We start from the raw sequence: 21,899 nt of genomic DNA, 5'->3' as shown, positions 1-21,899 counted from the left end.
TGTCTCACAAGACTGAAAGCTTGATGCTATACCGGACTCACCTTTCTCTCTCATATCCACTCTGTCACCAAATCCTGTCGGTTCAACCTTCACAACATCACTAAAATCCAACCTTTTCTCTCCATTCAAACTGCTACCATGTTGATCCAAGCACTTATCCTATCTCATCTTATCCTATCCTGTCTCACCCCACGCCAATCCATACATCACTCTGCTGACTAGGTAGTTTTCTTAAAAGAAAGTTCAGTCCACATCTCCCCACTCCTCAACTACTCAGTTAATACATGGTATCTCCTGAGTGCTTTCTGTGTGCAGAGCGCTGTGCTTAGTGGAATGAGCACGGGCTTGGGAGTCGGAGGTCGTGGGTTCTAATCCCAGCTCCACCACTTGTCAGCTGTGTGACTTTGGGCAAGTCATTTAACTTCTCTGTGCTTCAGTTACCTCATCTGTAACATGGGGATTAGGACTGTGAACCCCACATGGGACAACTTAATTACCTTGTATCTACCCCAGCACTTAGAACAGTACTATGCACGTAGTAAGTGCTTAACAAATACCATTATTATTATTATTATTATTATTATTCTTGGATAACCTCCAGGATTTGCCTATTACCGACATCAAAAAGAAACCCCTTACCATCTGCTATAAAACACTTAATCAGCTGGCTCCCTCCTCCTTCCTTCTCTGAGTTCCTACTACGACCCATTCCACGGACTTCGTTCCTCTCACTCTGACCTACTCACTGAACCTTGGTCGTACCTTTCTCACCACTGACCTCTTGGCATTGACCTCCCTCGGGCAAGGCATCCCCCCTTCATATGTAACAGACCGCCAATCTCCCCTCCTTCAAAGCTTCATTAAAACCACATCTCCTCCAAATGCTTAGTTCAGTGCTTTGCACACCGTATGAATCGGTCACATTTACTGAGTGTTTTCTGTGTGCACAGTACTGTACTAAGCCGCTGGGAGAGAATTCATTCATTCAGTTGTATTTATTGAGCATTTACTGTGTGCAGATGACTCTACTAAGTGTTTGGGAGACTATACTATAACAATAAATAGACACATTCCCTGCTTACAGTGAACTCAGTCGGTGTGGGGAGGGGTCAGACAATACTAAAAAAATTACAGATATGTACATAAGCGTTGTGGGGCTGGGGGCAGAGAAGAACAAAGAGAGAAAGACAAGGTGATGAAGAAGGGAGTGGAAGAGGAGGAAAGGGGAGGTTTATTAAGGGAAGTACTCTTGGAGGAGATGAGCCTTCAATAAGGCTTTGAAGGAGGGAAGAGTAACTGTCTGTTGGATTTGAGGCGGGAGGGCGTTCCAGTCCAGAGGCAGGACATGGGTGAGAGAGGTGAGACTGAAGCACAGTGAGAAGGTTAGCATTAGAGGAGTGAAGTGTGCCAGCTGAGTTGTAGGAAGTGAGTAGGAAGTGAGCTAGGAGTGAGTAAGGTGATGGACTGCTTTAAAGGAAAGGGTGAGGAGTTTCTGTTTGATGTAGAGGTGGATGGGCAACTGCTGAAGTTTTTTGAGGAGTGGGGTGACATGTCCTGAACATTTTTATAGAAAAATGATCCAGGCAGCAGAGTGAAGTGTGGACTGAAGTGGGGAGAGGCAGGAAGCTTGGAGGTCAGCAAGGAGGCCGATGCAGTAATCCAGGTGGGATAAAATGAGTGATCGTATTAATGGAGTAGCAGTTTGGATGGAGAGGAAAGGACAGATTTTAGTGATGTTGTGAAGGTGGGACTGACAAGATTTAGTGATGGATTGAATATGTGGGTAGAATAGAGAGAAGCGGTCTGCCCTAGTGGAAAGAGCATGGGCTTGGGGGTCAGAGGACCTGGGTTCTAATCCCATTTCCACCAACTGTCTGCTGTGTGGCCTTGGGCAAGACACTTAACTTCTCTGGGTCTCAGTTACCTCATCTGTAAAGTGGGGATTCAGATTATGAGCCCTATGTAGGACAGGAACTGCATCCAATCTGACAATTATCTTGTATCTCCCTTAGTGCTTAGTATACTATTAATATGTATCAGGTTTGGTAGACATGTTTCCTGTCCACAAGGAGCTTACAATAAATGCTCAATAAATACTATTGATTGATTTGATTGCTGTTGATAATACTTACCATGCCCCACTACTAGCTCTGGTGGGATGTAATCTTTGTTTCCTTTTTTCTCGAGTACGATAGTCACAAGTTCAGAGCTTTAGAAGAGCTTCTTCAGAAAGTGACAGACCCAGAGACTCCAAACAGTTTGATTTCACTCAAATCCAGTCCGTTTGCTCATCTGTCAGAGGGATCAATTTATCATTTAGGCCTGAAGTCTTAAATTGTTTACACTGATTCAACCTTTCTATAGTGCTATAACTATTACCAAACAAACTTGAAAATTCTTTCCAATGTACACCAAGTGGTGAAAATGTTTTAATATTTTAATATGGTCTGTGGGGATTTTCTCAGCTTGAATGCTAAAATATGATCTCAAATGTTTTGAATTATGTTTTTCGTTTTCTGAAATCTAGTAAGTAAAACCAAGAAAAGATGAAAAATATGTGAACTCCAAAAGAAGATTATTTCATTCAGGCGTCACTGAGAAAGCCTTTTGTGGTTAGATCAGTAAATGAATCCAGTATATAATTTCAAATTACTAATAATAGATAGGTAAGCAGGATGACTATAAATTGGGTTAATTACTACAGCTCTAATTTCAGCTCATCAGTTCTTAATTTCAATTTTCAAAGGCTACACAAACCAATTTTGTTCTCTTAGATTATAATGAGCAGTCTTTATTCTTTAATCATTTCTTCCCATAGCTAGCTGTCTAATGTAACATTCCTTTGAAGTCTAGAAAGATCTAACATAATTGAAGAAATGTCGAACTACTTGACTCTCTTTTTTTAATATAAAGGAATTAAACATTAATCAGACTTGCGCATCTCAATTAAGCCAAATTAAAATTATCAGAGAGTATACTGCATGCAGCAATAGGTAGCTTTAATGTTTGAATACATTATCAAATTTTGCCTCATGTTCTTTCTTTAAGATTTTTTTTATGGCATTTGTTATGCACTTACTATGTCCCAGGTGCTGTACTAAGCACTGGGGTAGACGCAACATTGTCAAGTTGGATATAGTCCGTGTCCCAAAGGGGGGCTCACAGCCTTAATCCCCACTTTACAGATGAGGTAACTGGGGCACAGAGAAGTTAAGTGACTTACTCAAGTTCACGCAACAGTCAAGTGGTGGAGATAGGATTAGAACTCTGGTCCTCTGACTCCCAGTTCCATGCTCTTTCCTCTAGGGCACCCTGCTTCTCTAAGATATTTATTACTCCCCTAAAGAAACTCAAACCGACAGCCCTTCCTGAAAGTCATTGCTATCCCCACAGATATGATGTCATGGCGGAAGTAATCAATCGGCCCTACCCAAATCAGTTGCATTTAGCTTATTGTGTGGAGGCTTCCTTAAATCCTTCTGCCAAAAAGGAATTTTCATAATTGTGATGATGACTGGTTTTTAATACAAATAGTCTGTTAAATATTTAATTCATTTCCTTAGCAACTGGGAAACACAGTTTGGTCTTGCAGGCTGGAGTATATACACAAAGTCCATATAATTACTAATAATTTGTAACAAGTGTTAATTGATAAACAGCTCCCTCTGGTAGCTTAATTAAAGCTGTAGGATAGCGAGGCGATTTACAACTGGGATTGATCTCAATTAGTCAACAAAATCTGTGTAGTCTGTTCAAAGAAGAGTAAGGAAATTTAGCCTAGTGAGACTTTGGGGATTTTGTCTTGGAATCTTTCTGTTCCTTTTTTTTTTTTTCCTCCTTAAAGATGAGAAATAAAGTCAGAAGTAATGTTTTCTGTGGCGATTTACCTACTTCATTTGGAGCTGCCCTAGCACACGGACCAATGTTTGTTCATCCACTTATTCATTCACTGTCAGCATACAGGACAGCAGTCAAACATATCTTTTCATAATGTTCAGTGCCATAATCATCTCATCCAGAGCTATATATTGCAGAATAGCATCCTCAAGGGGCCAGAACCCAGAGAGTGAAAAACATGGTTTTAATGTCAGTTTTTGATCTTGGAGATCTGTTTGTAAACTGGCATTATGTAGCCTTAATTAAAAGGCAACAGAGGAAGATGGCATCGGGGAATAACTGGAAACATGGAAACAATGTGATCCTACAGAGTCAGCTCAGCTGTTTCTGTATTCAGCACTCTTTTATCATGTGGGATGTTAGAGTATAATCTAAGAGTGGTTGGAACTGCCCCAGCGGAGTAAAAAAAGGAAAAAAAGTGTCATCTGTGTTAAAACTAGATCACAGACTGGCTGCAAACAGCTGCTGCAACATTAATTAATTTGTTTGCAAATAAATCATGGATTTCTACTTGCTGCAATGCTGTTATAAACAAGTAGGGCCAGTGTGCTTGCTAGAGCACCTGTAAATTCTCATTTTCTAGTTGGCCTACATTTTAAAATCTCCTCAAATGATACAAGATCGACGCAACCAAAATAGCTGTAATTTACATTTTAGGCTGGTGAATTAATGTGAATCTCTGGCCTTGGCTTAGTGAAAATAATTTCAGCACTTCTGAAGACTCCATAATTATATACATACAGGACTGGAACTTATAGAAGCAAGATTTATTAATCAAAGAGAATGAAATATTTTTGCAGAGCAAATAAATGTGGGCTTAACCATTTTGTATTAAAGCATTAAATATATCGTAATGCCCCAGCTAGTTAATTCTGTGGCAGATTCCTGATTTGCTCTGAAATTCCAAAAGTTAATGCCATCTTGACTTCTTCCTTCTTTTTCTTTTAATAGTTTTTCATTAATACATATTTAGAGATAATTATTATTATGATTAACATTTGTTAAGCATCTACTATGTGTCACAGGGACTGAGTAGGTCCCATAGCGGACAAGTGGCAGAGCCGGGATTAGAACCCAGGTCCTTTTGACTCCGAGGCCTGTGCTCTATCCTTTAGACCATACTGCTTCTCAAGGTCTCCTCAGCTCTAGACTGTAAGCTCATTGTGTGCAAGGATGTGTCTATTGTTGTATGGTGCTCTCCCAAGTGCTCAGTACAGTGCTCTGCACACAAGTGCTCAGTAAATACAAAGAAATGAATGAACATGTCATTTAAAGTCATTTTGTTGTGTTGTGCATGTGTTCAGTGGAAAGAGCCCGGGCTTGAGAGCCAGAGGTCATGGGTTCGAATCCCGACTCTGCCACTTGTCCGCTATGGGACCTACTCAGTCCCTGTGACACATAGTAGATGCTTAACAAATGTTAATCATAATAACAATATAATAACTAACCGTGGGCAAGTCACTTTGCTTCTCTGGGCCTCAGTGACCTCATCTATAAAATGGGGACGAAGACTGTGAACCTCACGTGGGACAACCTGATCATCTTGTATCTTCCCTAGGGCTTAGAACAGTGCTCTGCACATAGTAAGTGCTTAACAAATACCAACGTTATTATTATTACATGAGGTGTGTGATGTTTGGGGCCTTTTATGCCTCCTCAGCGTGATGGGCCCAGGCTCCCAACTCTTGCTTGTCTTGTCTCTGCTGTGGAATTGTCTCCGACCCATATCGACGCAGTGGACACATCTCTCCTGGAACGCCCCGCCTCCACCTGCAGTCGTTCTGGTACTATATCCATAGACTTTTCTGGGTGAAAATCCGGAAATGGCTTACCACCACCTGTTTCCGCGCGATCAACCCGAGTCTCCACCCTTGACTCTCTCCAACGCCCCTGTTGTCCAGCATAGGTGAGTTTCGACTTGTAGCCGATCGCCTTCCACTCGCTAGCTTCTGCCCGAGCTAGGACCGGAAGGGGTAGGCTTCTGCTTGACTCTCCCTCCCAAAGCCGAGCCTGGTAGGGTATTGGCAACTCTCCAGGTGCCATCCTGAGAGGGGAAGGCACTTGCTACCTTCCCCTAACTGAGCCATCTCTGCTGGTATTGCCACTATAACAGTAGGTTGACGACGGGGACGGGGAGGTAATAGCTGGCATGAGGTGGCATTCAGGGACTGCCTTGGGCCACCAGCTTGCCTGGCTCCCATCCAGTCATCAGTCATCCAGATGCTTCCACTACAAATCAATCACTGGTGTTTATTGATCATTTATCGAGTGTGCAGCGCTGTCCTAAACACTTATCACTGCAGCAGGAAGTTCCTTTCACAGTAATCTAGTTTCGGAATGCCCACAGATGGATCATTTCCATTCAAAATCCCCGTTCGGGCCTAGTTGGGTGATTTCTGCAAAGGAAGAATGAGAGAGTGATAAGGACAGTGGAGGTGGGAGTCCTTGAAAAGGAGGAAGTGGTAGATCCCAGCTCCGAGGACATAGAGGGCTGGATCAATCACTCACTCGATCGGTGGTATTTATTGAGCACTCGCTGGGTACAGAAACACTGTACTAAGTGCTTGAGAGGGCACAATACAACAGAGTTAGTGGATATGTTCCCTCCCCACAGGGAACGTTGGATGCAGCACGCTTAATGTTTTGCCCAAAATGCTGCAGACTAGGACTTCATCTTAAAAGTCATGAGGTAAACAACATTCTGCTGGAAAGTATACAGTGTTTAATAAAAAATAATTATGCCATTTGTTAAGTGCTTACTATGTGCCGAGCACTGTTCTAAGCACTGGCTCTTCCACTTGTCAGCTGTGTGACTGTGGGCAAGTCATTTCACTTCTCTGGGCCTCAGTTACCGCATCTGTAAAATGGGAATTAAGATTTTGTGAGCCTCACGTGGGACAACCTGATGACCGTGTATCTCCCCCAGCGCTTAGAACAGTGCTCTGCACATAGTAAGCGCTTAACAAATACCAACACTATTTTTTATTGCCATTGTTCTTGTCTGTCTGTCTCCCCCGATTAGACTGTAAATCCATCAAATGGCAGGGACTGTCTCTATCTGTTGCTGACTTGTTCATTCCAAGCACTTAGTACAGTGCTCTGCACATAGTAAGCGCTCAATAAATACTATTGAATGAATGAATGAATACAGGATAATCAGGTTGTCCCAGGTGGGGCTCACAGTCTTAATCCCCATTTTACAGATGAGGTAACTGCGAAACAGAGAAGCAGCGTGGCTCAGTCGAAAGAGCATGGGCTTAGGTGTCAGAGGTCATGGGTTCTAATCCTGGCTCCCCCGCCTGTCAGCTGTGTGACTTTGGGCAATCACTTAACTTCTCGGTGCCTCAGTTACCTCATCTGTAAAATGGGGATTAAGACTGTGAGCCTCACATGGGACAACCTGATGACCCCGTATCTACCCCAGCACTTAGAACAGTGCTCTGCACATAGTAAGCGCTTAACAAATACCAACATTATTATTATTATTATTATTAATAAGTGTCTTGCCCAAAGTCACACAGCGGACAAGTGGCAGAGCGGGGATTAGAACCCATGACCTTTGACTCCCAAGCCTGTGCTCTTTCCACAATATGCTCATCTTTTCATTCCACAGGGAAAGGAGAACTGTTAACTATGCTAATTCCTTTCTTCTATCTTAGAGGCAGACATGTACATGGTGTCTCATTTGTTAAATACATGCTTAATGTTTTTTTTAAGGGGTATTCAGTTCACTCTCTCTCCCGTCTTCCCTCCCTGACCTCCATCTTCAATCGCTCTCTTGCCAGTGGCTCTTCCCCACTACTCTCAAGCACCCCAGGCATTTCAGCGCTTAGAACAGTGCTCAGCACTTAGAACAGTGCTCAGTGCTTAGAACAGTGCTTGACACATACTAAGTGCTTATAAATGCCATTATTATTATTATCTATTATCCTAAAAAACCCTCCTTTAATCCCACAGCTCCCTCCAGTTATCATACCATCTTCCTCCTACCATTTCTCTCCAAATTTCTTGAGCATATTGTCTACCCCACTGTCTCTACTTCCTTTCCCCCAACTCTCTCCTTGATGCCCCGCAATCTGGTTTCCACCCCCTTCACCATGGAAATGTCCCTCTCTAAGGTCACCAATGCCCTCCTTCTTGTCAAATACATTGGCCTCTACTCCATCCTAATCCTTCTGGACTTTTCGGAAGGTTTTGACACTGTGGACCACTCCTTTCTCCTGGAAATGTTATTTAACTTTGGCTTCAGTGATACCGTCTTCTCGTATCTCTCTGGCCGCTCCTTCTCAGTCTCCTTAGCAGCCTCCTCCTATAGCTCCAATCTTCTAATTGTGGTGGTTGGGGACCCTCCACGCTCAGGTCTGGGTCCCCATCTAATCTCCATCTACACCTAGAGAGAACTCATTTGATCCCTTGGCTTCAACTACCATCTCTATGTAGGTGATTCCCAAATCTACCTCTCCACTCTGACCTCTCTCCTCCTGGCAGGATCATATTTGCTTCTAAGTTGAGGACATCTCTACTTGGATGTCCCACTGACACTTCAAATTTCGGACATCCAAAACAAAACTCTTCATCTTTCCACGCAAACCCTGTTTTTCCTCCAATTCACCTATTACTTGGGGAAGCAGCGTGGCTCAGTGGCAAGAGCCCGGGCCTGGGAGTCAGAGGTCTTGGGTTCTAATCCCGACTCTGCCACTTAGCTGTGTGACCTTGGGAAAGTCTCTTCACGTCTCTGTGCCTCAGTTACCTCATCTTTAAAACGGGGATTAAGACTGCGAGCCTCACGAGGGACAACCTGATTACTTTGTATCTTAGAACAGTGCTCGGCACATAGTAAGCACTTAACAAATATCAACTTTTCTTTTTTAAATTAGTGAATACAGCACCAACACCCTCCCTGTCTCCCAACTCCATATCCTTGGCATTCTGCTCGACTCATTTCTCTTATTCAACCCATAGATTCAATCAGTCATAGAATTCGGCCAGTTCTACGTTTACAACATTTCTAGACTCCACTCTTTCCTCTCCAATCCAAACTACCATGCTGATATAAGCACTTTTCATTTCCCATTTTGATTATTGCATCCACCTCTTGATGACCTCCCTGCATCCTATCTCTCCCTTCTCCTTCTTACTTCACTCTGATGCCCAGGTCATTTTTCTAAATAACCATTCATTTCCTATCTCTTCACTTCTTAAAAATCTCCAGTGGTTTTCCATCCATTTCTGCATCAGACAGAAATGCCTTCCCACCAGCTTTTAGGCCCTCAATCAGTTCTCTTTCTCCTCCTTACCTCACTGATCTACTACTATAACCCAACCTCCACACTCTGTTCTTCTAATGCCCAACCTACTCACGGTACTTTGATTCTGCCTATCCTGCCCCTGATACCCTGCTCACATCCTCCCTCAGGCGTGGAACTTCTTCCCCCGTCAAATCTGACAGTCAGACATTCTTTCCAACTTCAAAATCCTCCTAAAATCACATATATTCCAAGAAGCCTTCCATGACTGACCCCTTATTATCCTATCTACCCTCTCAGTGTCGATTACGCATTTGACTGCGTGGTCCTTAATTATTTTGATCTTAACCCCAGTCTCACAGTACTTGCGTAAATATCCACCTACTCTATTTCCCTTATCCATAGTGTGTTTTAATGTCTTTCTGCCTCTGTAGACTGTAAGCTCCTGGTGGGCAGGGATTATATCTACCAACTCTGTTGTACTTTCCCAAGCTCTTAGTACAGAGCTCTGCCTACAGGAAGCGCTTAGTAAATACCATTGCTTGACTGATTCGATTCACTCCTGACAAACGAGAATAACCCACATAAAGTACTTAAAGTACTTTGTTTTAAAGTTGTTTTTTTATGATATTTATTAAGTGCTTATTACATGCCAGGCAGTGTTCTAAACACTGGGGTAGATACAAGGAAATCAGCTTCAGCACAGTCCCTGTCCCAAATGGAGTTCACAGCCTTAATCCCTATTTTACAGATGAGGTAACTGAAGCAGAGAGAAGTAAAGTGACTTGACCAAGGTCACACAGCAGACAGGTGGCAAAACTGGGATTAGAACTCAGGTACTTCTCCTCCTTTAACTGAAGTCTATTGCTTCACACCCAATCCACTGTGAACATTCTGTAAAATGGGAATGAAGAGTGTGAGCTCCACATGGGCCAACCTGATTACCTTCTATCTACCCCAGCGCTTAGAACAGAGCTTAGCACATAGTAAACGCTTATCAAATACCATAATAATAATAATAATAGAGAGCAGCGGGTTGAACAACTTCTTCCCTAAGCCCTGTGTATGCTTTAAACAAGGACTAAATTCTCATCTCCCTGACCTGTGGAATCTTTGGATTGCTGATTTAAATCATCCCAGTGTAAGAATCTTGTCCTGTGAAATATAGAATGCAATACGGTAGATAGAATTAAAAGAAACTTGTTCAGGTTACACAGAAAGTACTATTTTCTTTTGAAAGAAGGTCAGAAGAGACAGATGTGGAGGTCCGGCAAGCAGTTTTTTGGGCCAGTCAACACAATCAGGTCATCAAAAATCTATATCCACAACTCCACCCTCCACAGTTTCAGACTCATCCCAAGTAGATCCCAAACCCTTTGTTTGCTTGAAAACAGCAGGATACACTGGTTTGGCTGCAAACATTGGGGGTTGGAGATTTATTTTGGAATTTATCATTGTTTTTGCCTCATTCATTCAATAGTATTTATTGAGCACTTACTATGTGCAGAGCACTGTACTAAGCCCTTGGAATGAACAAGTCGGCAACAGATAGAGACAGTCCCTGCCGTTTGATGGGCTTACGGTCTAATCGGGGAAGACAGACAGACGAGAACAATGGCAAATAAATAGAGTCGAGGGGAAGAACATCTCGTAAAAACAATGGCAACTAAATAGAATAGAGGCGATGTACATTTCATTAACAAAATAAATAGGGTAATGAAAATATATACAGTTGAGCAGACGAGTACAGTGCCGAGGGGATGGGAAGGGAGAGGGGGAGGAGCAGAGGGAAATGGGGGGAAAAGAGGGTTAAGCTGCGGAGAGGTGAAGGGGGGCGGTAGAGGGAGTAGAGGGAGAAGGGGAGCTCAGTCTGGGAAGGCCTCTTGGAGGAGGTGAGTTTTAAGTAGGGTTTCGAAGAGGGGAAGAGAATCAGTTTGGCGGAGGTGAGGAGGGAAGGCGTTCCGGGACCGCGGGAGGACACGGCCCGGGGGTCGACGGCGGGATAGGCGAGACCGAGGGACGGCGAGGAGGTGGGCGGCGGAGGAGCGGAGCGTGCGGGGTGGGTGGTAGAAAGAGAGAAGGGAGGAGAGGTAGGAAGGGGCAAGGTGATGGAGAGCCTCGAAGCCTAGAGTGAGGAGTTTTTGTTTGGAGCGGAGGTTGATAGGCAACCACTGGAGTTAATAATAATAATAATAATGTTGGTATTTGTTAAGCGCTTACTATGTGCCGAGCACTGTTCTAAGCGCTGGGGTAGACATAGGGGAATCAGGTTGTCCCACGTGGGGCTCACAGTCTTAATCCCCATTTTACAGATGAGGGAACTGAGGCACAGAGAAGTTAAGTGACTTGCCCACAGTCACACAGCTGACAAGTGGCAGAGCTGGGATTCGAACTCATGAGCCCTGACTCCAAAGCCCGTGCTCTTTCCACTGAGCCACGCTGCTTCTATTGCATTGCACTGTACTCTCCCAAGCTCTTCCCACAGTAAACGCTCAATAAATAACACTGATTCACAGTGGATCCCAAATTTAGGATCCATAGAGTCTTTAAGAAAAAGCTCCAGAAAGTGGGCTCACTAAATTTTGTCTTCTTCCCCTCCTCTTCACTTCTCTCCAACCCTGCTGGTCTGAAGAGTTAGTGCTGCTCTTCGAAGTTCACTTCTCCTCACTGTCCACTGCTCCTCCTTAGCCACTGCTCCTCAATGTCCACTGCTCTTTGTTGTGTAGAGTCTGCAGGATAAGGGCACGTGTTACTGCCTGGGCTGAGTTCACCTCAGGTCTACAGACGTGGAAAAGAGCTGGCAGGAGACGGGAGCCCCTTCGTCTCCTCCCCTCCTCCGTCCCACCCCTGCCTATTTGCATTCTGTGAGGTCCACCTGGAGCCCCAGAAGAAAATTCCCCTTGGAATAATCATAATAAGAAGAATAATAATAATTGTGGTATTTGTTAAAGCGCTTCCTATGAGTCAGGCACTGTTCTAAGCGCCGGGGCAGGTACGAGACCATTGGGTTGGATACAGTCCACATGGAGCTCACACTTTTAATCCCCATTTTACAGATGAAGTAACTGAGGCCCAAAGAAGTGAAATGACTTGCCTGGTCACACAGTAGACGAGTGGCAGAGCGGAGATTAGAACCCAGGTCCTTCTGACTCCCAGGCCCATGTCTTATCCACTAGGCCACACCGCTTTGGAAGAAATTTAAGGAGGCTTAATCCACCCTACCACTACTGCAAGACTTGCTTTGTTATTTTTGTCAGTTCCACAAGCCCCTTTGTAAAGTTCAGCACTGTTTGAGGGGGACCTTTAAAGCCATAAACATAAGTTTATGAAAAATTGAAAAGCATCTTCCTTTACCGCTCTCTAAAAGAAAGCTGTGGACCTCCCCTTGATGGAACTTCAAGGATGATAGGCTGCTGAGGGCCTGAGTGATCAATAAGGAGAAGACCTGTGAACATCCGGTTTGAAGGCCCTGCTTCTGAGAATTAACCCAGAGCGAGCCACTGAAGTGTGGTTTTGGTTTGGTTTCCATCCACCCTCCTTGATCAGTGAATTAAAGATCAGCAAAACGAGCCAATGCTGAGGGAAAGCAAGAAAGGGACCTCTACAGTTTGCTGGGCTAAGGCCGCCAGGAAGCTAGGAGACAAGGGAGTTATTGGGCTTAGATGCTTTGAGAGTAAATCTGGTCGATTTCTTGGCCCCTCTTGTTTTCCTGAGAAAAACATATTCATACTCTGAAGGCCCCTCAATAGCAGGGTCCGGGAACCTTTTCAAAGGCAGTGGTGGAAATGCTTTGACATTGGCTCCAAAAGCCCCAATCGAAATTCAACATTCCGGGTACTTGGGCTCCACCAGGATTTATATAGCTGTCAGTTTATAACTGGACCGATGGACAGAATCATGGCTCAAACAGAATTTTCTTTCGGAATTGGCTTTTGGAAGAATTGAACACTCTGTAGCCGATTTGGTGAGAGGCGCTTCTGCTATTGCTATAGAAAGACATTTTTTCGGGAAGGTGAATTGAGTTTTTATATTTAATAGGAAATAAATATCAATAGTCTGGATATAGGGATAGAAATCCAGATGAGGTGATTTCAGGGTAAAAGTTCATAGGGCCAAGTAATTATGGAAATGGCTTACAATAAAACAGAAAAACAGTGGGGACCGGGAAGCAAAAACTAATTTTAATTCTCCTATAAAACCTGACCAGAACATTGAAACAGTCAAGGACACCATAAATCCATTCATTTATTTCAAAATTTGCAAAACAAATCCCTTCTTACACATCGTATTTGTACAACATGAAATTATTATTCAATAAGTTGACATTTTAAACCTATTACTGCCTAAACCCATCTATTACTGAGCTATTCAGAGCACTAAGTTAACATTTACCGGAACATTCATCCTCACATCATGGGGAGATCAAGCTGAAATCCTTTATTTCATATTCAGATCTTGTCGGGTCAGGATTGAAATCGGCTACCTTTCTGATACTTTACTGAAAAGCCACTGTGAAATCCACAAAAGAATTATTATCAAGTTACTGCAGTTATTCAGCTAGATGTTGACTTTGATATGTCAAATCTCTGATCTTTAATAGAAAATTGATGGTCTTGCCCTGGGGTCAGTCATATGCACGACCAGGATAGGCCAAGGTTTGCATTAAATTACAGCGAGCCTTGTATTCTCATTCTCTGACAGGCAAAGTCAAACAAAGCCAAACGCATCTCTTGTTAGTTGGGGTTTCTTCCTGGTTTTGTGTTGGCGTATGGATTTAATTCCGTAATGGGGGACTGCTGGGCACAATCTGGCTTATTGATTTTCTGGAGAGAGATTTTTCTTAGAGCACCCGGAAGTGAAATAAAATAAAAGTAACCAATGTCATTTTTCTTCATCTCTAGCCTGGACTGCTTCACTAGCAGCCAATTGATTCTGCCACAAGAAATCATATGAAGATATTAAATTATATCTCTGATCAATGGGTTTCTAAAGGATTTGCTTTATGTACGGCAGCGGGTAGAGAAAGAGGAAACAGTGGCACCTTTATGGATAGCCAAGTGAGTTACTCCACCGTTCTGCTTACTGGCTAAAACGGATTCTTCACATAATGGTTTTTGTGGACGTGCTTTCATTTGGGAATAAGAGATAGGAACGGGGTGGGGACGAGTCTGTTAGGAGCATGGTGGGGAAAAGTTGGATGCCATATTTAGGACTGGGTAATGAATCAGTGTGTCAACACAGGCTACCCGGAACTGGGTGAAGGGACAGTGTCGGGCTCAGTGGATAATTTCTTTGACGATCAAAGGGGAATATATTGTGTGGCAGTAGCTAATTGACACGATGAGTCTTGGAGGCAGCAAAAAACTGATTACGTGTCCTGTTATCAACCGTAATTGTGCTTTCCCGGAAACGTGATGGGCAACTGAGAAACAGTGTGGCCTTGTGGAAAGAGCACAGGTGTCAGAGTCAGAGGATCTGGGTTCTGATCCTGGCCCTGCCACTGGTCTTCTGTGTGACCGTGGGCAAATCAGTTAACTTCCCTGTGCCTCATCTGTAAAATAGACGTTAATCAATCACTCGTATTTATTGAGCATTTTCTTTATCCAGAGCGGTGTACTACAGTCTAAAGGACAAGATAAGACTGTGAGCGACAGGATAGGACTGTGAGCCCCACATGAGACATGGACTGCGTCCAAACTAATTAGCTTGTATCTACCCCAACGCTTAGTACAATTCCTCGCACATAGTAAGCGCTGAACCAATACCATTTAAAAACTCAAACCCAAAAAAACAAAAAACACTAGGCCTCTCTGTACCTCTTCAGAAAATCACACCATTCAAAACAAGAGAACATGCAGGAAAGAAACAGGAAAAAAAACCCTTTTGCTATTTCTTGGGAAAATAGTACAGTGCTCTGCATGCAGTAAGATCTCAATAAACACCACTGATTAACTGATTAATTGATTGATCAGTGTGAGCCTGGTCCTTTGGCTCTAGGGACAGGCTGAGGACCTCCACAGAGTGAACCGGCTGAGTTCTTCATCAGCTCTGTCCTGCTTATACACGTTTTACAATTTCATGCCCATATTAGTTTCAGGACAGAACCTGTTTGATGTACATCACTGTTTGCATCGCTTACCCTATTCTGGTCTGGGTTTAAATGTTATCTGGCTTTGAGCTTTTTTAGTTTAGCTAGATTATGGCTTTGACCGAAAAAGGCCCATACCTCACAAGCCTTTCCTGGTTTCATTGAAATCAAGGATTGCCTGGCTTCTGAGAAACACAGCTATCTGTTTCATTTCTATTTGAGTTCCAAAAGTTAATTGAAAAAACCCTAAAATCACTGCTTTCAGAGGCTTTGGACATCCAGAGGCTGCTGGGTTTGATGGAGGGATTTTCCTGAAGAACAGCCTGAAGAAATAGTAATAATAATAATAATAATGTTGGTATTTGTTAAGCGCTTACTATGTGCCGAGCACTGTTCTAAGGGCTGGGGTAGACATAGGGGAATCAGGTTGTCCCACGTGGGGCTCGCAGTCTTAATCCCCATTTTACAGATGAGGGAACTGAGGCACAGAGAAGTTAAGTGACTTGCCCACAGTCACACAGCTGACAAGTGGCAGAGCTGGGATTCGAACTCATGAGCCCTGACTCCAAAGCCCATGCTCTTTCCACTGAGCCACGCTGCTTCTCAATAGTAGCATATGCACCTCCACTTCGGAATTAGCTTGTAACATGGGACAAGCAAACTACAGGTGCATCTCTTTCAAATCGGTCCATGAAGAAGAGCAAACAAGACACCTTAGTCAGAAAGGTTCTGTGTGCAGGTATCACTTGAATCTTCATCACTTTGAACACTTTGTTTTTTTCGTTCTATGCTTTCTTCCTGAGGAGGACATAATAACTGGGATGTCTTTTTTCCTCCATGTGAGGGTTTTCTTTGAGCTTGAGAAAGGTCCAATAAAAATAAACAACCCTTGAGTCTTGCTATTTTATGTAGCATATACGTTCCTCAGTGACTTTGGTCAGGGGGAAAAAGGGACAGATTTAAACCCTGAAATGTACCCCATCGCTTTCCGCTGTAATCGCCGAAAGTTCGTCTCTGAATTCCCTCCATAGATGGGATTTCCACCCATGCCGGTGGCATTTGTGCACGTGTGCCAAGATGGCAGGACGGTACCCTTAGCAGACCGAAGATCGGGTCTTTCTGGCATAGGAGAGTCACAAAAACTTCCATCATTACCCCTCATTCACAGTTCATCAAAGTATAGATCAGATGGATTTAGCTTTTGCCCCCGACTGGAGAAAATACTCTAAATACCTTTACATAGCTCATCACCGAACAATGTGCTCGGATGTTTGGGAGGCAATTAAGAAGTGACATTTATCTGACCCCAAATCAACACTCATTAAATAATTTCAAAACAAGCCACGGGCACTGTTTAAACCCCGTGTCAACACGAGCCACAAAAATGCGCAGATGGGCTGGTTTTTGCCAAGAAGTAGGTTTTGATGAAGCAGGAACACTAAATGTTTTTCTGCATTTTAAGGCGCCGGACTATCGCTGAGTGCAAGTTCTGCCTCACAGCCAGATCCGGCCCCTGCTTCACCCTGGCCCTTTCATCTCTCTTTGTTCCCCATCTATGCTGAGACTGAGATTTTTCCCACCTCTCTTCGTCTTTCTGTGGCTCTGAAAGATGATTGCCTTCTGGTGAAGCCCTTTCCCCTTCTTCTGTACCCAAGCTCCATGTTCAATGAACATCAAAAAGCCTTATCATACCCTGATGGTTTAAATCTTTAAACAGAGAGTAACAGCCTGAGTCCATCCAGACCCCTCACATCCTAAGTCTTGTCACTATGTGTTCCTGCAACAATTACCAGGAGAGGAAAGCTGCGGAGTGAATCAAGTAGCGTGTGTTGTCTCCCTGGACTCCATGCTGATGCTCTGATCAGGACTTCAGCAAAATTCTGTTTGAAATGAGAATAGACTAATTTTCATTCGACTCTTCTCGGAGGAATCCCATGTGGGCACCCACGCCAAGGGTCATCATTAGAAAGCCGCCTTCAAAAGAGCCGAGGTTTCTTGTGGCAAAGCTCTCTCCCTTTGTTAAATTTATAAACATTTATGTAAAAATGTATACATGAATTGTTCAGGTTCTTGCACGCCGGCAAAGCGGTGCCCAGGAAAGGACTTGGGGAAATAAACTCATAAAAATAGCCCAAGCGAGGATGAAAATGTCCTCATTTTGACGGAAAATTCAGTGATCAAAGGCAGCCCTAATTCCCAGCTGTTCAAAGGGACTTATATTCCAAAAAAAAAAAATCACATGTGACCAAGAATAGAACTGAACTCATTAAGAGCTTAATGAGATGATGACAGGTGAAATCATCAGTTGCTTAAACACCGTGATGTTTTTCTAAGCAGATATTCGCCTGCTTTCTTGGAATCAATTTGGTCTTTCCAGAAATCATTACGGGTGCCAGGAAAGTTGGTCAACGAGGAAAATAAAGTCACCTGTGGACCACCGGATGGACAAGCAATTAAGACGTCACTTCTGCCGCTTGCCCTTCACCTCTGTGCTCGCTACTTGAAAACATGTCAGAGAAAATAATTGATTGGCTTTTACTTTCCCCCTCACTTTATCGGTTTCCGTCTGAGACAGAGTCCTTAAAAGGGAAGGAATGTCACTAAGAAAAAGGCATGATCGCGGGGAGTTTAACTATAAACCCTCAGACAAAAAGGTAAGGTTAGCTTTCTTCGTCTTGTGAGACAGGCAATGAGCAGTAGACGAGTAGGACTCCGTGAGCCTTTTTAGAGCTATTGTTTAGCCGACTCAGTATTTGTAAAATAGCCACCAAAAAAAAAAAAAAAGTCTTTCTAATTCTCCTAAGCGGCTTAAATCCCTTTTCGCTTTCCCCAGGCAAGACCGGATTCTCTTGCATGTTTCTGGGCTCTGACCTTCCTGATGCTTATCTCCCAACACTAGTAGTCAGTTTCTTATTCTTTAAGTGCTAGAGGAGTCATGAAAAATTCAGACACTGGGTTTCCCTGAGACCAATCTGGTGGCTTTGCCTTTGTGCTAACTGCTGCTTTCTATGCATCATTCAGAAGGTACATACTGTTGTCAGCCCCTGAACTGCTACTTGGTGTTAAACATGAATATTTGTAGCTTAGCAAGGGACCAAATTTAAAAAAATTAATATTTGACAAGCTGGGAGAAGGAATAACGGGTATGAAACTACACGTATGAAAGATTTTATTTGTGAAGAGGAAAAACTTTCCGTTCAATTGGCGTGATCCTAAACCACACGAGGCTGGCTTTGAAATAGCCCTGATTAGTAGACTTTCTTCTAGCAACATTGATTGGAATAGTACCGCACCCCTGAAAAGAGTGCGGCGGCGGCGTTTTCAGGTGTGCTGCTGGGAAAATTCATTCCGGTTGTGGGCCACTATTCTTAACTGACCGGAAAACATGCGTGTGAGCACACACGCACACATATACACCCAGACAGAGAGAGAGAGAAAGAGAGGGAGAGAGACAGATGATAAACAGCTTATTCCGGTTACACATCAGCTCCATACATCCAATGGCAAAATTGCCTTTTTCCCTCAATTCCTAATTAGAATTGGGATCAGCTTAGAACTAATAGAATCTCTTATTAGTAACAGAAAGAATGGCTGGCTCTCTAGTTCAAGTGGCATATCTGCATAACTTATAGCCTTAAGAGCTTTCAGAGTCACTCATCCTCCTGGCACAATGCCTTTTACTCCCCCATATTAATGAGTTGTTCTAAATTTAGTCTGCAGTGCCAAACTAATATTAATATAGTATTTTGTGGCCCTGAGCATTGCTAATGCATAAGAATGAAACACTGAATCAGAGGAAGGGGGAAAGGGAAGAAGATTACTTTGTATGATTGTCAAGATATAAAATAATCCAAGTATGTAGATATTAAGACTAAAACATAATACACTGCTTATGGATTTATATTATGTGAAACATTTTCTATTATTTTAAATCCTCACAGTATTAGTTTCCTATTTTCAGGGGTTTATAACTCGGCCATAAAAATTCGCTCTGGGCTGAATCTTGGCCTGTCGGGTCTGAACCTAGAAACATTTTTTTATTTAGCCAAATTAAAAAAAAAATCCATTTGGCCATTTTTAATGTAGATAGGAGCCCTGGAACTGAATTTGCTTTTGAAAATCATTTTACGCAATCAAATCTAAAAGGGTTTCGAGTATACTAGCACGAAAAAGACATTTAAAATGATTGTCTAATTGGGGTTTTTAAATAGAAGCAAAGGAGGGAATAAACTTAGGAAAGTAGGTTTTTTTTCTTCGTGGAGAGAGGTTTTACTGTCAAAAGGATTTCACAGTCCAGTGTATTTTATTGTCGAGAATCATTTAAATATGACTGAAATGCCTAGTGGGTAGACAGTAAACTTTTATGAAAAAAACAGCAATAATTCGTTGACCCATAAGCCCAGATATGCCAGATATCTCATATTTCTTTGGAAATGAAGTGGTCAGGAATGTGTTTAGTAAGCAGTCATTTAATATAGAAGCAGCTCAATGATCCACATTATGTTACTCTTGCTTTAGGGGCTTACTACAGGACTCTGCGCGTAGTATGCGATTCATAAATACCATTGTTTGACTTAATCACTTGTCAACTTCCGAGTCAAGCAAATCTTTTCAAATGCAAATGCACTTGGATCCCTAATCTTTATTCACCCCACCCTCAGCCTCACAGCACTTATGTGCATCAGTTATTTATTTTAATGTCTGTGTCCCTTTCTAGACTGTAAGCTCCTGTGGGCTAGGAACAAATCTACTAACTCTTTTGTACTGTTGTAGTGTACTCTCCCATGGGCTTAGTATACACTAAGTGCTCAATAAATACCACTGATTCATTCTTTTATTCATTCGTATGTCTTGAGTGCTTACTTTGTGCGGAGCAGTGTACTAAGTGCTTGGGAGAGTACAATTCAACAATAAACAGACACGGTCCCTGCCCACAATGAGCTTACAGTCTAGAGGCGATTTGGTTGATTGACATTGATTGATTGACATCTCTGGGCTTGGAAGTGCATGAAGTACAGTGGGAGTTTAGTCTAAGAACAGGAGCTAGTGGTGAAATCCAGCAGCAGATAAACACTTAAAAAACAAATCCTAAAAAGCTAAATTCTTGGTCCTTTGAGTTCAAGATTACAACCTCCTCAAGCACAGGGACTGTGTTTTCTTTTTGTACTATATGCTCTCAAATATCTAGGATAGTGCTCTGCACACGTTCATACTCAATAAACCCTGCTTGGATTTATAGAAAGTGTAATCCCTTAAATATGAGGCCCAGGGAAATGATAGGAGCTATCCCTCAAGGAAGTGTAGTTCTTTTCAAAACCCAAATTGCTCAAAGTTGAGATTTCCCTTCACTTGAACTTTTTTTCTAGTTTTCTGACCTTTAACTTTCTTTTTAATTTCATAATTTGACTTCCTGTTGGTGGAATAAATTATCCTGATTTTCCTTAATATCCTTGGGAATATTTCCTGACAACTAGATCAACACAAACTGCCTGTCTGAATTCTGGGAGAGTTGTTCCTAGCTTCCATATGCAAACTTTTGGTTCATATTTTGGAAACATATCCCCCTCTTGACTGTAAGCTCCTTGTGGGTGGTGAATGTATCTATCAATCCTGTTATATTGTACTTTCCCAAGCATTTAGAACAGTGCTCTGCACTCAGTAAATACCATTGATTGATTGATTAATTGATTAAGATGTGTCCATTACACACCTTTACATAGAAGACAGTGTCTCTGACTTCTTAAATTTGGTTTGACTTTCAGAGCAGGAACTCAGCCTCGCTGCCATGATCCAGCAACTGAGTATCAAACACCTTCTAGGTAATAAGACAGTTGGAATCCCCTGGAGCAGCGATTTCCAGTAGATTATTTACAGTTAGGTAGAACAATAGCAATTCTAAATCTTTCAAGTTCTAATATTGGATGACAACAAAACGATAAGTGAAAATGTTATCTTAAACTGAGAAGAACACAGGGCAGAAAATATTAGTCACAGAAACCATAAATTCCTCCATGTAAAAATGTGTCCAAACAAAAAATTAGGGAAATCCACTTTGATTAAGAATTCCTCATTCTTAGGTGACAACTGACTTTCAGTAACTTTCTGATTCTTCCTATCTGTGATCCCTTTTGAAATCCAATAATCAGGTCTAATTTCCTGGGAAATATTTTATAGGTTTGAATTTTCCTCTTATGAAGCCTTGGGAGGAAGCTCTCTCAGAATTCTTTAGAATTAGAATCTAGCTCTGGGTTCCTACTCACCACCAAATTTCAGGGTCTGTACCTTTCATTTTCTGGGTTTCATCTGCTAGCTCTGCGTTTCTTGCACGGCTTAGATTTTGCTGTTGGTTCATAAGAGTTGGACGGGACTGAGAAGCAGTGGCCTAGTGGAGAGAGCACAGGCCTGGGTGTAAGAGGACCTGGGTTCTAACCCTAGTTACATCACTTGTCTGCTGTGTGACCTTGGGCAAGTCATTTAACTTCTCCGTGCCGCTGTTACCCTTCTGTAAAATGGGTATTAAGACTGTGAGCCCTATCTGAGACAGGGACTGTGCCATTCATCTTGCATCTACCCCATTGTTTAGTTTGGTGCCTGGCACATAGCAAGTGCTTTATAAATACCAACTAAACTAAAAAATAGATGTGGATATGTGTGTGAAGAAAGAAGAT

The sequence above is a fragment of the Ornithorhynchus anatinus genome, chromosome 4 (assembly GCF_004115215.2).
Source record: "Ornithorhynchus anatinus isolate Pmale09 chromosome 4, mOrnAna1.pri.v4, whole genome shotgun sequence".
NCBI classification, from domain to species: domain Eukaryota; kingdom Metazoa; phylum Chordata; class Mammalia; order Monotremata; family Ornithorhynchidae; genus Ornithorhynchus; species Ornithorhynchus anatinus.
The sequence above is the reverse complement of the archived record's forward strand: the minus strand, read 5'-3'. Positions refer to the sequence as shown.